This window comes from Macrotis lagotis, chromosome 6 (assembly GCF_037893015.1).
Source record: "Macrotis lagotis isolate mMagLag1 chromosome 6, bilby.v1.9.chrom.fasta, whole genome shotgun sequence".
Taxonomy (NCBI): Eukaryota; Metazoa; Chordata; class Mammalia; order Peramelemorphia; family Peramelidae; genus Macrotis; species Macrotis lagotis.
In genome coordinates, this window is record NC_133663.1 from 161,951,065 (window position 1) to 161,969,147 (window position 18,083).

The 18,083-nt window shown below is 35.6% G+C and overlaps 1 long non-coding RNA gene across 1 annotated transcript in view; it reads left to right on the forward strand.

Annotated features, from left to right (window-relative positions):
- LOC141491214 (uncharacterized) overlaps nucleotides 1–18,083 on the forward strand; it is a 100,391-nt gene that overhangs the window by 72,861 nt on the left and 9,447 nt on the right. The window contains exon 8 of the long non-coding RNA XR_012469530.1: nucleotides 3,700–3,844. This is a non-coding gene — a long non-coding RNA (uncharacterized LOC141491214). The remainder of the gene's footprint in view (nucleotides 1–3,699; nucleotides 3,845–18,083) is intronic.

Sequence of the window (18,083 nt, forward strand, 5' to 3'; positions counted from 1 at the left end):
AGTACATGAGATACTATTATCTCCACATGAGTTTTTTTCAGAATGATAAGTAAGAGAACCACCAGACTGGAAGCATTCTAAAAACTCTTGGTCTTTTGAGTCCTAGACTGTCTCTATCTACCATTAGAATCTAAGGGAAAGATGGTGGTCAAAGAGGCAATGGTGGTTTTATTTTTCTTACACATGCTACCTCCTATATCTCCCTTGGAATGCCTTATTTTATAAATTAGAAAACTGAGACTCAAGAAGTTGAAAAAAGTTAACAAGTCATAAATAGTAGTCAGTATTTAGAACAGTTTATCTCTCAATCTAAGCTCTCTTCATAAAACAAAATTTGGATTGTTCTTGATGGTTATGAGACAGGGTTGTTTGTAAAGGATGGTCCTGACTGATTTTATCTTGATCAACTCCTCTCCATTCAAAACGTTTCTTTAATTTTTTCATGGCAGCATGATAACAATGGGGAAACAGTGGGACTTGGAGTTTGAGGACTGTGTACAAATTTTACCTGTTATTTGTCATCTCTGTAACCAAAGGCAAGTCATTTTATTTCTCTGAGACTCAAATCCTCATTTATTTTTTTAAAAAAATGTGAGCTGGGTGAGATGATCTCCAAAGCCATTCCATATCTAAGTCTGTGACTATGACCCTTCTCTTTTTTTGATTGGGGAAATTGTCTTTTCTGAAGACTTTCCAGGATCCTTCTTTAGATACCCTCTCCTAAGGATCTTAGAAGAAGCACAGTGCAGTCTAATTGGTACTTATTAGAATATTTCTTGGATTGATATCTGGAAATTTTCTTTAACAAGGCATGGATTTTTAAAAAGATTTCTTCAAAATTTCTGGCATTTGTTATGATTTTCATCCATCAATGTACAACTAACAAGTTTTGTCTACTTTAGTTTCTATTAAAATTAAGGGGGAGGCAGAATTTGTGTACATATAGACAGTATGCCATAATAAGTGGTAGAGGGAGGATTTGGGTGGATTTGGAGTTGGAAAGACCTAGGTTCAATTCCTCCCTCTATCACTTGTTATGTGATCTTGCTTAAGTAACTCAAACCACTTATACCAGAAAATTCTATTATCTACTAATAGAAATACTCACATTGGTAAAATTATAAACATTGCACATCTCTCTGTGTTGCCCATGTAAGAAGGCAAATGTGTTGCTGGAATGTTGAGATGATGATTTTTCTTGCCTTGTGGGAGGAGAGATTCAATAAAAGTGAAGCTATCAAGTGTGCTTTTAAATTAAATCATAAACATTAGACATGAGGCACTTTTATTTTTGCAGAACATAGTCTTGATTATTTAAATGGAATACCATACTTTTGATTATCCCTGAGGAACATGAAATCTCTTCTCCCATAGGAACTTCCTCAGCCAGCAAGTCTAGAGCTCTGGTTCTGAAAGAGGCTTCAGAAGAAAGGGAAAATAATTCATAATACTCCTAATCAATTCTGTTCAACACCTTGGTTTAGAGAAAAACATTTATCCTTGACATTTATGATAACTGGTTTTGCTCTTGTCTCTCATTTTGCTGCCAGTGTTGCTGGTTTAGGTCATAAAATGACTGGTACTCTTCTGAAATTACTTTTAACATACTGTACTTTTGAAATTGTTTCTGCTTATCCTGATTTGTGAGTCAGGACCTATATCAATCAATTAATTCTGAAACATTTAAGTGCCTAGTGTGTGTCAGCCACTTTCAGATGCGGTAATAGCAAAGATGAAACAATCCATATAAGAAAAGAATAGATGATAGGCAGAGTAGAGAACATGGGTTAATCCCCCAATAATTTCCATTTAAATGATTCATTTTTTTTCTGATCTTCCACCTGGATGAGCATGAAAGAAAGAAAAATTATCAATTTACAATTACAAATCACTTTATCTACATTATTAAGAAGGCAATGACTTATCTGAGGCAGCATGATACCATTAAAATAATTGTGAGTTTACCATCAAAAGATTTCTCTCTGCCACTCACTATCTCTATGATGTTGAGCAAATTTATTCCTCTGGACCTCAATAGCAAGAGTATACTTCAGTCAAATTATACCTGCTAACTTATGAGAACAGATTGGTAAATTTTCTCCTTATTTGATACAATTTCATTTATTTCAAAAATATTTCCCAAGTAAAAAAAAATTAACATTCATTCTTAAAAAAATTTGAGTTCCAAATTATTTCTTTCTCATCATTCTCCTACCCTTTGAGAAGGCAAGCAATATGATATTTATCATACATGTGAATTCATGAAAATGTATTTCTATATTAGTAGATTTTTATTTGTTAAAGTGAATATTTGCATTTCAGAAATCAGCAAAAGCTGTACATCAAAGCTTGATTTATCATTTCTTTGATTAGAGTTTAAAAAGTGATGGAGAAATATATTAATAATGGAGATTAAATATAAAATATATACTCTGTACTTTTTCCCTTAGAGTACTGATTGTTAAACATTTACCAGCACACTATTGCCAGTTTCTTCATTTTCAAAATGAGGTGATTAGACTAGATGACATGTAATAGGTTTAAATCTATGAGTTTGTAATCTGTTATTTCATACAGATTAAGTAATGGGGTGGGGGGGACAAAGGAATGCTAGAAAAAATGTTTGTCCTGAAGTTGGAAAAACTAAGTTCTATCCCAGCTTTGACACTACTAACTATGGGACCATAGACAAGGCTTTCTAGGTTCCTGTTTCCTCATCTGTAAAATGAAGGCATCAGAGATAAATGATCTTGTGAATTGAGTAGGACATAATAATGGGTATCATGAGACTATGTTTACAAAGCTGTCTCATGATAAATTGCTGCTAAGGTGTGAAAATGTGGTTGAGAAGAGGGGTGTTCTTAAAAACACCTTGCTCACAGATTTATTACTTCCTTCTCAGTTAAAGGTAACTGAATGACCACTGACAAGATTGTGAAGGAAGTACAATTTGGACCTCTAGACTCATTTTGCTATGTGATATGCAGGGACCTTTTAATTCTTCTTTCCAAGGGGACAGTAAGGGAAGAAGAGCCTTATCTTAAGTGAGTGTGTGTGATGAAATTAAACAGCAAAGTACCAGGAAAGACTATCAGCATTATTACAATTTACTATTAGGTGTGCCATTGATAAGTTAGGTTGATTTTATTTCATTTTGTTTAATTACAACACACAGATCTCTTCACTTGCTCTATCTTCTATTTCTCATGAGTCATAGTTAGCCATCTGCTCACAGCTTTTTAAAAAATGGCGAAGAATGCTGTTCTGTTCCTGACCTGTACTGAGCAGATTCCTACGTTCTACTAAGAAGTATCCCTTGTCTCTCACTTAGGATCATCAGAAAAGTAAGGAACTATGACTCTGACTTAGGATAAAGGAAATTGCAAAATAGGGTATGGGTTTTCAGGTTCAATATACAGTATTTCCCTATGTATAAGGCACACATTTGTTTGAAAAATTTGGGGTCTAAAAACTGGGAACATCTTATAAAGTGATTGCAGATTATTTTACTTGCATTTCCTGCTTTTTCAAGCTTGTTTTTGTGCTCATTGTAGGTTTTTAAATTTGCATTCCTACTTTTCCATGCTTGTTGCCTTTGCATTCATTGTTTCTCATTTGTTACTGTATATTAGGTTACACTTTGCCACATTCTACCCAGAAATGGCTCATAAAAGATTTTTGTACATTGCTGAATTTAAGGTCAAAGTGATCCACTTTGAAAAATTAATGAAAATTGTGATGCTGAATGTAAGTTTGGTCTTCCTCAACTGAGAAAACAATCTGAGACTGGCTACAGGAAGAAGAAACCCTACTGAAAACCCACGGCAGAAGAAGGCCATGAGAGGTAAGTCAGCCAAAAAAATGGTCTAATGTAGAGAGAGAGAAATGAAAATCTGAATTGAAGAGCAAAGGGCAATTGGAATTCCTGTGTCCACAAAGCCAATTCAGCATAAAGCAAGAATTGCTGATGAAAAAGAAGTTACTGATTTCAAAGGAGGACACAATTGGTGTTTCAGGTTCATGAAACAGAAAGGACTAAGCATGTGTCCATGCAGCAGATTTGCCCAGGGAGTGCTTGTGATCAAGCACAGAGCAGACCACAGGCAGGAGAGCAAAGTCTCTCCTAAGACAGTGACTCATTTTTTGGCAAGGCAATGGGGTTAAGTGACTTGCCCAAGGCCACACAGCTAGGTAATTATGAAGTGTCTGAGATCAGATTTGAATTCAGGTCCTCCTGACTCCAGGGCCAGTATTGTATCCACTGTGCCACCTAGCTGCCCCCTAAGACAGTGACTCATTATCAAACACAGATGAGTACAAGCTAATGGGTGGAAATTTTGACAGTGACGAGGAAATGTATGAATGTTATGATGAATAAAACTTGAGTTCAATAACTTTATGTAATACTTTTTTTTCAAATTTCAAGCTCCCAAATTAAAGTGCATGTTATACATGGGAAGGTCTTATATATGGGGAAATATGGTAGCTTTTTTTTTCTCTTCTAAATTGTTTCCTCAAGGGGAGTGGCCATGAATCATATAGTTTCCTTCTCTTTTTATATTTCAAATAGATACAGCTCATTATTTTTCTTCTTAAAAGTCTAAAGAAATTTTTATATTTTTGAGAGGTCTAAACCTGTGATTTTCCTCCATGTGAGAACAATACCTCTACCAATTCAGAGAAACAGCTGTTCCTCAACTTAATCTTATGGTATTGTTGGAGGTCTTAGGGGTTAAATGACTTATCTAGGATCCCATAGTCTATGTCTTCTTCAGTTCAAGTTTGAGTTTTCTAACCATCATACCATGTTACCTCAATCTTCAAATACCCCTCACTTGGCACCTCCCTTATTTACTTTACTTAAGCTCATTCCTTGTATGAATGAGTGAATTAATTAATTAGTGAATAGATGGATGATTAATGAACAAATAAGATTTTATTAAGTGTTTAGTACAAGTCAAGCAGAGAGGACTCAGATAGGAAAAAGAGACAGTTCCTTTGCTAGCTAGGAAAAAAGAGACAGTTCCTTCACTCAAGGACTTCACACCTAACTAGGATACATCTGAGTTTCTTCATCAGGGTCAATGAAAAGACTAGAAGTCCTAAGAATGGAACAATACATAGAAATATAGCCAGGTTACTGCAGTCTCTTATTTATTCTTTCAATCTTAGGTTTTTTTGTTTTTTCCTTTTCTGCCTATTTTTTAACCTCAAGGAATCTCATAATCCTTATGCTGAGGTTCTCTGACAGTATTTTTGTGTGATTCCATGTGGTGGAGATTATAAATAACTGGACAAATTTGCACAAATATCTTTGTAGAATTCTAAGCCTGGGCTAGCACTATTGTTCATTAACATTTGAGAAAGGACTTGGGAAAAGTTAGAAGCATTATTCAAATTAAGATAACTCTACAAGAATTAATTTGGATAATAATCTGAAGTTTTATTTTCATAACAGTATTCCTCTTCTAGTCAGGGTGAGTTGAATTTTGAAGTTTGTTCTCCAGTAAAGAAATTGTTATCAAATCATCTTCCTCCCTTTGTATTCTCATGATCTTTTCTCTTTTTCAATGTATTTTGCTTACATTATGCAAGGTTTTAGGTCATCCTTCTTATTTTGTGTTTAAAATACTTCCTTCTAAATTGGAATTCTTGTTTGAGGGAGCCAAGAGCTCTAGCACTTCTAAAATTATCTCTTGGTAACAGATTTGATATTGAGTTGGAATACTGTGGACAAGTCTAGTATTTCAGAATTTATACAAAGAATTATATTCTTCAAGGCCTAATCCATGAAGTTCCATCATCAGATTACTTTTAAAATGATCAGGAGGTTTCAGAAATATGGCATAAAGTTTAACTTTCCTAAGATTTTTTTATGCATTTGATTTCTGAAAAATTTTAAATGTAGTCATCTCTTTTTTGACATTATTTGACAGGGAAAATGCTTTGAAGGGCTGTTTTTTTCCTCTTTTTCCTCCCATTTTCTCTTCCTTTCTTCCTTTTTCCTTTCCTTTCTTCCTTTTTCATTATTTCCTTTTTCTTTCCTTCCTTTCTCCTTCCTTTTTTCTGCTTCCTTCTTTCTTTCTTCCTTTCTTCTATCCTATTGCAAAAGCGATATGAATTTCCAATTTCCAATAAGCTAATATAGAGAAGTTTAACTTTTGCTATCTTTGGACCTTTGGGAATGTAGTTTTTCTACCTGCCATGCCTTACCCTAGCTGTAAGTACATACTTCACTTTGATCAGAATGATCACAAAGTGATTGACAGAGACCTTACAGCTAATTGGTGACTGAAAATTGGAATCAAGCATTGGCTTTTCAGAGTCATTCAGTTGCTCTATAACACCCAGCCTTATATCTGAGTTGAATTCCCAGTTCTGCTGCTCACTACCTATAAAACCTTAGTCAAATCATTTAAATTTCTGAGTCTCAGTTTCCTTAGGTAACTAGGTGCTTAGTGAATAGAGAGATGGGCCTAGAGTCAAGAAGACTCAACTTCCTAAGTTAAAATCTGTTCTTGGACACCTCCTAGCTGTATATCTCTGGGCAACTCATTTAACTCACATACTCCTGTTTAGCTTAGTTTCTAGAGTAATTGATTTCTAAGGTCATTCCAACTCTAGATCTGTGCTAAAACCTCCATCAAAATAGAAAACTATCCTGAAATAAGTTTTTCTTGCTTTTCCCCAAAAAGAGTCTTTATTTGGAGGTACATTGTGCCAGAATTCCATCATTGACATGCCTGGCCCATAACACACTAAAAGCATCATGTTATTTCTCTCCTTTCAACTTACAATGTAAATGTGTGATGCCTATAATTTAGTTGGAACAGCTGTGCCCACTACAATTTACAGGCATACACACACACAAACACACACACACACACACACACACACACAAACACATACAAACACAATCACATCTCCCTTTCATTCTATAGGATCATTTAATAGAGCACACAATCTCAAGGCTCTTGTCATGTTGGGGAGAGTGATAATTGTACCAAATCTTAGTGTAAACTCCCTCAGAGCCTAGAGTGAATGATTCACATCCTCCAAAATAGTTTTTTTTTTTGACATGAGTCACTTCCCAGTAAAAAGAAAAAGGCAGATATTAGCTACTATATCTTACTGTTGCTATTTGTTCTGGAAGCATATAGAGAGCAGATTAGAAAAGATTTGAAAAGATTAGAGAGTCTAGGATGAGGAAACTAGATAATTCAGCAAATAAATGGCAGGCACCAAAGATTGGTAAATTTGTGATCAGAGCTAGAAAAGACCTTAGAGATAATTTAGTCCAACCCAAGAAATTAAGGTCTGGAGAAATTACACAAGTCACTCAGCTGGAATGTAATAGAACTGAGATTTGAACTGAAACCAGTCCTTTGACTTTTATTATACCATACTACCTTCTAATATTTCATATCTTGTATTCTTTGGTTTTTACCCACCCTACTTCCCATTAGGCAGTAATAAGACTGTAAATTGGGAAGGGGAGAAGTTTAATTTGTCAAATAAATAAACAAAAAAGGACTTAATAATCAGTGGCAGAAAGGAATATATTGACATCAAAAAGAGAAAAAAATAAGAGAAGCTAGAGTTGAAATGCCTAAGGGAATTTAATTTTTTTAATCTCATGGACAATTATGCATGTTGTGTACTTCTTTGTTTATATATTATATACATTGTGTTGAAAATAAGTTAATATTAATAGAAAAACTCACTTGAATTTAACTGCTTACAGAATGCCTTCTGTAGAATTATGTGAAGTAAATCTGTAAAAAGGGAGGTTATAAGCAAATTGTAAAGGGCTTTAAACACATAGCTAAGTAATTTGTGTCTTATCCTAGAGACAACAGGGAAACTCTTCTGTGTCCCTCTCCATTATCTCTCTTGATGGATTCACCTTCTTATTTGTATATATTTTCTTTTATATAGTTCTGCCATTGGTCTTATGATTTTATACCATTCATCTGTACTCATTTTGATTATTTTGATATTATATATTCCTCATTTAAAATCTCAACCCTAAAGAGAGCTCCCTAGTCAGTCCTCCTGACTTCCATGTTCCATATTCCTCTCCTATTGGATATAATTTGATGTAGGACAAGGATGACTGGGCTTGCATCCAGAAGACCCGTGCTCCTGAACGACTTCTGCCACTTACCATCTCTGTGATTTGGGCATAGCTGAGCCTGCTTCCTCATCTATAAAAAACAGAGATAATAACCCCTACATTCTTCACCTCATAGGATCATTGTTAATCAGTCAATAAGCATTTAAAAAGTATCTCCAATATGTCAACCACTGTGCTAAGTAATGGAGATACAAAGAAAGGCGAAAGGCAAAAGAATCACAAGGAACTCACAGTCTAATATGCAAAATGAAATGTACAAAATTATATAAAGGGATAAAATGGAGATATTCAACAGAAAGAGAATCAAGACAGGGTTGGGAAAGACTTCCTATAGAAGGCAACATTTTAGTTATAGCCAATATAAATGTGAGTTATTTTTTTCCTCATTGGGATTATTCATAATTTGCTTCATTTGTGTTGATCCTGTGTCACATAATTAGTTACAAGTTCCCTGAGAGCAGAAAATATTTCATGTATATCTGCCACAAGAAACAGCACAGAACTGTAGGTATTATGCGATACTAAATGTATATTTACAGATTGACAAATTCATGACTCTGATACTCTCTGGGGGGAGGCAACATTCTTAAATTCATTTTGGATGGTGACTTTATAGAGCTGATGAATTCTCATTGGCAAAACAATTTGACAAAGAAAGATTCTATACCACTCAAGAAAAAAAAAATGCCAAGTGCATTTTTACTTATAATGGATCAATTCTGGGTACCCTTGTTACTTGATTTCACTATCAAATAAAAAATGACTCTAGCCCTCCTTTCTAGCCAGATCTGCTCACAAATCATGCAGGAACTAAAAATCAAATAGTAAAACATTTCAGAAAAATAATAGGAAAATAAATAATAAGGAAACGGTGAAGAGTAGAACATTCCTAATACCACCTTCTGCCCCATCAAATAATTAGGAACAATATCATGTCAACTATTACTACAGAGGGGAAAAGATAGTGTGCTGGAGACAGTTCAAATGGGAGGCTGATTGTTAAATTTCACTGTGATAAATTTACACCTCAGAAATTAGCAATCTGTTTGGAAATGAAGAAATGACTGAGCTAAGTGTTCTCTTTAAATGGAGGTTTGGGCAGAAGCTCTTTCCCATCCAATCAGAGGTGTATGTTGCATCTGACTGATGATGAGGTTCCTATTGATGAGGTTCCTGGAGCATGATGAGAAAATCCAAAGGAGTTTATGCGTGATGAGGTTTGAATTTGAATGAATGACTTGGTAAAGGTGTGTTAGGTGGCTAGCTTATAATCCTAGGATGGAACTGTTTCCCAGGGTTTGTTCTAAAAGTTTCTCAGTGAACAGACTCAGGAAAACTGGAGTTCAAATCAGGCCTCAGACACACACTAGATGCATGACACTGGGTAAGTCATTTAATCTCTGTTTGACTCACTTTGAAAATCTGTAAAATGAGTTGGAAAAAGGAATAGGAAGCCATTCCAAGCTTTTGCCAATTTGAGTCATAAAAAATCTAGCACAACTGAGCAACAACAACATTCTAAAAATAATGTTTCACATGCATATTTCATTTTAACTTATTATATTATTAAAATTTTAGTTTAAATAATTTTACAGTTTTTTATTCAATCCAACATTTTAAAAAATTAAACACCAATAATGTACAAGACATCATGATATGAAAAGGAGATATTGTCCATGATAGATAAAGCTAATTAATATGAATGTTTAATAAGTAGAGAAGGATATATTCAAGGAGAGCTTTATACATCACTGAAACGAGGTGGAATATCACAGAGACCAACAAGACTGGTTCTATTCCTCATTGAAGAATTTTTAAGAAGCTATAGAAGACTGATATTCCGCGTGTTTTTTCCTTGGAGCTAATAACATTCTTATTTTTGATCATGCAATTTCCATGATAAAACTTCATGCCAGGCTTTCTAATATTATACTCAGTGACTTTAGTAGATGGTGAACAGAAGATGGAAAGGAAATGAGAAACATAGACCATGAACAGAGGGATCTGAAAAGTATAAGAGAGGGAATAGAGGCAAGGGCAAGATTCTAAATGTGGTCTGGTGACACCAGAACTGGAAAAGATAAAGATAGTGACAGCAAACAGGAAATTCAGAGGAGAAAATAAAGTAGAGTGAGAATTAGGAAAGAGGCATCTAGAGCCAGATGAAAGCAGGGAAGAAAGATTGATAGAGACAAATAAAGAGGGAGCACTTTTACTCCAATCAATCAATCAATTAGCATTAATTAAGAAACCAGACAACATAGACCAGCCACCAGGCTAGCTGTTGGAGATGCCAAAATGAAAATGAAAATTTCTGCTCTGGAGAACCTGGGGGTGAGGGGAGGAACAAAGCACCAACATATACAAGTATAAACAAAGCACTTTACAGAGCAGATAAAAGTGAGAAGAAAGACTCTATCAAATGGGGAAACCTAAAATATCTTCATACAGAAGGTGGTTGAGTCCTGAAGGAAACTAGAAAGTCCAGAAGGTGCAAGTAACAAGGGAGTGTATTCAAGGTGGGGAACAGCTTGGGTAAAAGCACATTAGATGAGAGGTGGAGTATTGTGTATGAGGAAAAGCAAGAATACCAGTTTAGCTGAGCTATAGAATGAGGAGATTAAAATATAATAGGACTGGAAATGTAGGTTGGAGCCAGGTTGTAAAGAGACTCAAATGCCAAATGTTTCCCACTTACTTTGAATTAATAAATTCATATAGTTAGCAATATATTTTTTTCCATGTGAGGTCTAGGAAGCTGAGGACTATATTTTTACTTTTCGCTGTTTCCCAATTGCTTAGTATGGTGATTGGTACCTAGCAAATCCTTATTTTTTAAGGGTTGTTGACTGACTGAAACTGAGTATATATTTACTTGTAGAAATAGGGAGCAAGCACATTTCATTGAAATAGAAACATGGTGTTATATAAAAAAAGCTAATGAAACAAGATTTAAAAAAAATTAAATTTGGGGGCAGCTAGGTGACACAGTGGATAGAGCACCAGCCCTGGAATCAGGAGTACCTGAGTTCAAATCTGTCCTCAGACACTTAATAATTACCTAGCTGTGTGGCCTTGGGCAAGCCACTTAACCCTATTTGCCTTGCAAAACCCTAAAAAAAATAAATTTGATGCCAAAATGTATATTCTGTTTATATGCTTTATATAGTGCTAATCTTACTTAACTGAGTTATTAGTCTTTTTGACTGATGAAAAAATGAAATTTCTAAATTTAATTAAATGAAGGTTCAATCTAATTTCAAATTATGTGTATGTTCATATAAGGCATGGGCATATAGCCTTCCTCCTTCCCTTATTCCTGTCATCATTCCCTCTGACCTTGACAGAATCTGAGGAAGTATGCTTCAAGTCTGCAAGAATCTAGTTATTATCCCAGTTAGCAGAAATGACTAAAAATAACATTTTGAATGATTAGATCCCTTGTATAGAAGAATCAAAAAATATCCATACTTACATGGTTTTTCTCTGCTTGAAAATTAAATACTCATTAACAATCACTGTCTCTCTTTTGTTACAATTTAAGATCTATTGAGTACTGTAAATCCTCAAGACCTCTTGGTAAACATATGCTCCTATAGAAGAGACAGCCCAGATGGGAAATAAAAGGCAGCTAACAAATAAAAAGCATAGAAAATTATGGACTTTAAGATATTTTGAGAGTATAGCAAAGGATTACGTTGAGATAGCAAAGGGAAACTATGATCCTGCATCTACTGTGACTTACTTTGTAAAGAATAGGACTTGGTCAATTAAAGGTTTCAAAAAAAGGTTGATCCTGAAGGTAAGGGTGGAGGAAAATGAATAATGCCTTTAAATTATGATTCTAGGGGGTGGCTAGGTGGGATAAATCACCGGCCCTGGAGTCAGGAGTACCTGGGTTCAAATCCAGTCTCAGACACTTAATAATTACCTAGCTGTGTGGCCTTGGGCAAGCCACTTTAACCCCATTTACCTTGCAAAAACCTAAAAAAATTAATTATGATTCTAGTCAAATTCTAGAGTGATGGAACTCACAGAATTCACAGTGAAACAATTTTCTGACCCAAGACAAATTAAAAGATATTCAGAAAGGGTCTATTCCACCAGGATTAGAAAGGGCTACAGCACAATTCAGGCCATGTCAATCATTAGGGAAAACTAGGTACAGCCCACAGGCCCCTGGGACCCTTGGGGTACCTGGGTCCCTTGGGGCACCCGGGTCCATGGAAGTAGGGGCAGTTTCTAGACCTCTCAACCCAGGAATTGCCAAGGACAACTTGAAAGGTCAGTCGGAAAACTCTACCACAGCAGAGTAAGCCTGGAGCCCAAGTTAGTACAAGCCTCAGGGCAGTCCCAGCCCTAGGAACCAGAAGGAGACCTATGGAGTCACCCAGCAGCTGCTTCCAGTCCACAGACAGTAAGGGGATTGGGGAAAACTATAGAGGTCTCTCTGCTATCCCTGGGACAGGACTCTTGCTTTGCCCATACTTAGATCCAGGTTGCAGTCTGGGGTCCCCAATTGCCATAGCGGAGCAGATACCCTCCTCACAGTTCCAGAGGGAAGTGCTTGTGGTCATCCACAGACCAGAGCACAGGCCAGGAGAACAGAAAGAGACTCTCATAAGTCCTTGAAGGAATTGAGGTCCCTGGTGGGGTATCCCTGAAAACAGTTGCAAAAACCCTCAAAAGCCTGGAAAAGTCCTTCAACTTTGAAATAAGAGCCCCACCTTAGCAAAGAGGTAAAATCTAGTCATAGGTTGGGGAAATCAGCAAACAACAGAAGAAAAAAGAATCTAATCATAAGCAATTACTTTGGCCCCAAGGTGGATCAAAATACACACTCAGAAGATGACAAAGTCAAAGTTTTTGTATCCAAAGCATCCAAGAAAAAATATGAATTGGTCTCAGGGTATGGAAGAGCTCAAAAAAAAAATTTTGAAAATCAAGTAAGGGAGATAGAGGAAAAATTGGAAAGAGAAATGTCAGCAATGCAGGGAAATCATGAAAACCAAGTCAGCAGTTTGGTGAAGGAGATACAAAAAACTGAAGAAAACATCTTAAAAATCAGTTTAGGTCAAATGGAAAAAGCAATTCAAAAGATAAGTGAGGAGAATGCTTTAAAAAGCAGAATTGGTCAGAAGGAAAAGGATAGAATAAAGAAATTTTCTTCTCTGAAGAAAATAATGCCATCAAATGTAGAATGGAGCTAAGGGAAGCTGATGACTGTTAGAAACAACAAAATAAAACAAAAAAACTCTTAGAAAATGTGAAAGATCTCATTGGAAAAACAACTTGGATAATCAAAAATTATTGGGCTACCTGAAAGTCATGACTAGTAAAAAAGCCTAGATTTCGTTTTTCAAGAATTTCTCCAGAAGAAAATTACCCTGATATCCCAGAAGGAGAGGGTAAAATAGAAATTAAGGGAATTCACTGATCACCTCCTGAAAGAGTATTCAAAATTAAAATTTCCAGGTATATAATAGTCAAATTCCAGAACTCCTAAGACAAGGAGAAATTTTTACAAGCAGCCTCAAAGATACAATTCAAATACTACAAAGTTACAGTCAGGATTACACAGGATTTAGTAGTGTCTATATTAAGGGAATGTAGAGTTTAGAATATGATATTTTGGAAGGGAAGGATCAACTACCAGCAAAACTAACCATCCTCTTTCAGAGAAAAGATGGACATTCAAAGAAATAGGGGACTTTTAAACTTTCCTGTTGAAGCAACCAGAGCTGAACAGAAAGCTTGGTTTTCAAGTATAAGACTCAGGTAAAGCATAGAGCAAATTATGAGGGATTTAATGACATTGAACTGTTTATATTTCTTCATGGGAAGATGATACTGATAACTCATAAGAACCTCCTTATTTATTAGGGCAGATATAAGAAGCATATATAGACAAGACACAGGAGGGAGTTGAATGTGAAGGTATAATATATTGTAAAGATGGAGTTAATGGGTGAGAAAGGAATGTACTGGGTGTAAAGGAAAGGAGAATGGGCTAAGATATTTCACATAAAAGAGGTCAGAAAAAGTTTATACAATGGAGTGGAAAAGGGGAAAATGAGAGGGGAATGAGTGCCTTCATTCTCATCAGAAGTAGCTCAAAGAGGAAATAACATGCATGCTCAATAAGGTATAGAAATCTATTTTACCTAGAGGGGAAAAAAGGAGAGGAAAGGGATGAGAGAAAGGTGACAGGGGCTGTAGATGATAGAAGAGAATGAAGATCACAGGAGGGGGGGGTAGTCAGATACAATATACTTTTGAGGAGGGTTTGGGTGAAAGGAGAGAGAATAGAATAAATGGTAGTGGAATAGGATGGAGGGGAAATACAGCTAGCAATAGCAGCTGTGGGAAAAAATAGTGAAGCAACTTCTGTGATGGACTTATAATAAAGAATAAGATCCATCCCAAAGACAGAGCTGATGATATCTGAATACAAACTGAAGCACACTTTCCCCCCCTCTCACTTTATATTTCTTGGCATTTCTATATCTTTGTGGGAGTAGGAGGGATAATGTTTACTTTTAAAACAAGACTATTGGAGTAATGTGGAAAAATAAATAAATAAACAACAACAACAAAAAAAAAACTAACATGAGCAAATGCTATGGGAAATGTGCCTTACACAAAATAACAGCAATATTGAGGGATGTTTAGCTGTAAATGACCTACCTTCTCTCAGCAATACTGTGACCCAAAAGAACTCTGAAGGACTTATGAAAAAAATATAATCCATCCCAAAGACAGAACTGATGGTGTATGAATACAGACTGAAGCATATTTTTTGTCACCTTATTTTTCTTGTGGTTTCTCTTTTGTGTGGGGGGGCATTATGTTTACTTTTACAAAATAATTATCATTTTAGGGGTTTTTTGCAAGGCTTTTTTTGGGGGGGGGGGTTAAGTGGCTTGCCCAAGGCCACACAGCTAGGTAATTATTAAGTGTCTGAGGTAGGATTTGAACTCAGGTACTCCTGACTCCAGGGCCAGTGCTCTTTCCACTGCACCACCTAGCCACCCAACAAAATAATTATTGTAGTAAAGTTTTTTGTGACTACATTTTTTTAACCACACCAAGTAACATTGCTTTATCAATGGTGGGAGTAAGGGAGAAAATCTGGAACTTGAGATTTTGGAAGTAAATATTGAAACTTATTTTTGCATGTAGCTGGGGGGAAATTAAAAAATGAAAATTAAAAAGAATAAAAGTTAGGTTAGAATGTCTTTAGAAGTTCTCTTCCAACTCTAGCCCTATGATTTTATGATCCTATGAATAAGTGTATGATTCTAGGAATAAAACTAAGGGACATTAAAAAGGGAACTTAAACAGTTTAACCATCGCATTTTTTTTAGGTTTTTTGCAAGGCAAACGGGGTTAAGTGGCTTGCCCAAGGCCACACAGCTAGGTAATTATTAAGTGTCTGAGACCGGATTTGAACCCAGGTACTCCTGACTCCAGGGCCGGTGCTTTATCCATTGCGCCACCTAGCTGCCCCTTAACCATCTCATTTTACAGATGTAAAAATAAAAGTCATTTAGAGTTTAGACTAGATGTTATCTGATATCCATTCTTATTCTAGAACTATAATCTCTTGGTCTGCTACTCCTGAGGTCGAAGAGGAGGCAGGTCATCATTTGACCAGTATGGGCATGGCCAGAAAGAGGACATAGTTTGTGCCAGATTCACACAAAACCAGTAATAAAGCTAAGTTTTCATTCCAGATCACTTGAAGCAATTCTATACTCTTTCCATTGTAATTCATTGCTTCTCCTATTTAATGAATCAAGGCTTTTTATAAATCAGATGGAAAAAGAAGGACTTGGGAAATTCTTACACAAGACTGAAAAAAGAATTGCATTTCATAAGGTAAAAATCACTAGATCTGCCACTAGGAGGACTGATTGGTCTTGCAACTCTTCCTATTTGACCATGGAAAAAATCATTTCATCTCAATTTCCCCTTTCTGTAAACTGGGAATGATAATACTGGCATGATATTCATTAAGTCTTAGACATTATAAAATGTGATTTATGAATGTCTTAACTTTAGCAAGAATTTTTCCTTCATCCTGAGAAAGAAATCTCCTGAGTGTGACCCCATTTATGATATTAGGATAAATCTGCTATTAAAAAATTAATGAGTGGGGGCGCGGCTAGGTGGCATAGTAGATTACTGCCACCGGCCCTGGAGTGTGAGCAGTTCCTGGGTTCAAATCCGGGTCTCAGACACTTAATAATTACCTAGCTGTGTGGCCTTGGGCAAGCCACTTAAACCCGTTTACCTTGCAAAAAAATAAAAACCTAAAAAAATTAATGAGAATAAATATTATAAGAAATAACATCATAGAAATGATGAATCCTATATATTTCTACATTTCAAAAGTCCTATAATTTCACTGACCCCAGAAATAGTATCATACCACAACTTCTGAACTTCCTCATAGATGATCTTCAAGAGATACTAAAGCTAAAGTTATTCCTTATTTTGTGTCCTCAAATGTAAATCTCATTGACATGCACTAAATTAATTCTTGAGCCACAATAATCTCCTATATGTTGCTGGACCTGTTACTCATTGCCTCTCCCAGCTTGGTAGGACCCAATCGAACATGTGTCCTATTGACATACCCCTAGAAAATCCTGGGGCTTCCTTTCTACCTTAATGAGACATGAGAGTAGAAAATGAGAAGAGGAAAGTCCATATATTATGAGTAAAATTAATATAAGGTATAATGGTAACGTGCCAGCCCCAATCAAGAAAACTGAGTTCTAATTTTATCCTAGGCAATTGGAACCTGTGTGGTACTGAGTGAGTCACTTAAGCTACTTCTCTCATCTATTAAAATGGAGATCATAATTGTTCCTCAGTGTCACTGTAAGAAAAACACTTGTAAATTTTAGAACATTATGTAAAATCTAAATTGATACAACCTTCAAAATAAGACTTCCTAAACCTGTTGAGCCTATGGTATAAATCAGTATATTCTAAGGAGATGAATTTTTTTATGAAATATGACAAAGCACTTACTATATAGGAATACAAATGAAAATATCCAAAAAGGACCAAAGAGTCAAAGGTTAGCTTTATTGGGGACATCTCCCACAATAAGTATAGTACCTAGGATTTGATGAAACCTTTACTGACTTGTAGTCAAGACACTAAGGTTTCCATTATTTATCTTAGATCTGCAAGGCTTTGTCAGCAAATTTGTGGAGGTGTAAAATAGAGGGGGAGGAAAAGGAAAAAGATATACTTTCACACTAAACAAGTATTTTCATGTAAATGGATATATGTGCATGTGTATTCACATGCACATATATATATATATATATATTTAAATGTATGTATATATTTTATGAATCCATAGATGCATATATATATATACTTATGCATACATATTTATTCTTCCATTTCAGTTGTGTGTGATTCTTCATGATCCCATTTGAGGTTTTCTTGGTAAAGATACTGGAATGGTTTGTCATTTCCTTCTCCAGCTCAATTTACAGATGAAGAACTGAGGCAAACTGAGTTAACTAATTTGCCCGAGATCACACAGCTAGTATCTGAGGCTAGATTTGAACTCAGGAAGATGTCTTCTTGACTCTAGGTGTGGGCACTATCTACTCTACTTATGCCATTTAGCTGCCCCCAACACATACATATTAGCTTTTATTAAACAATATGTTTTGCTAAGCAAATTTTTCATTAGTAAACAAAGATAATTTATATACTTGAGGTGAGTATTTAAAATATTACCATTTTAGAAAAGAAAATGACATTCTTAGAGGTGAATCTACTTTGTTATATCACACCTACCATATGAAATAGATAATGCATACATTATTAACAATGTAGTTTCCTCTTGGCTTACCAAATTGTTTTCTTCCATTCCATTCAGTAGCCAAGCAGGCTAGCCAGAAAGGTAGTTTAA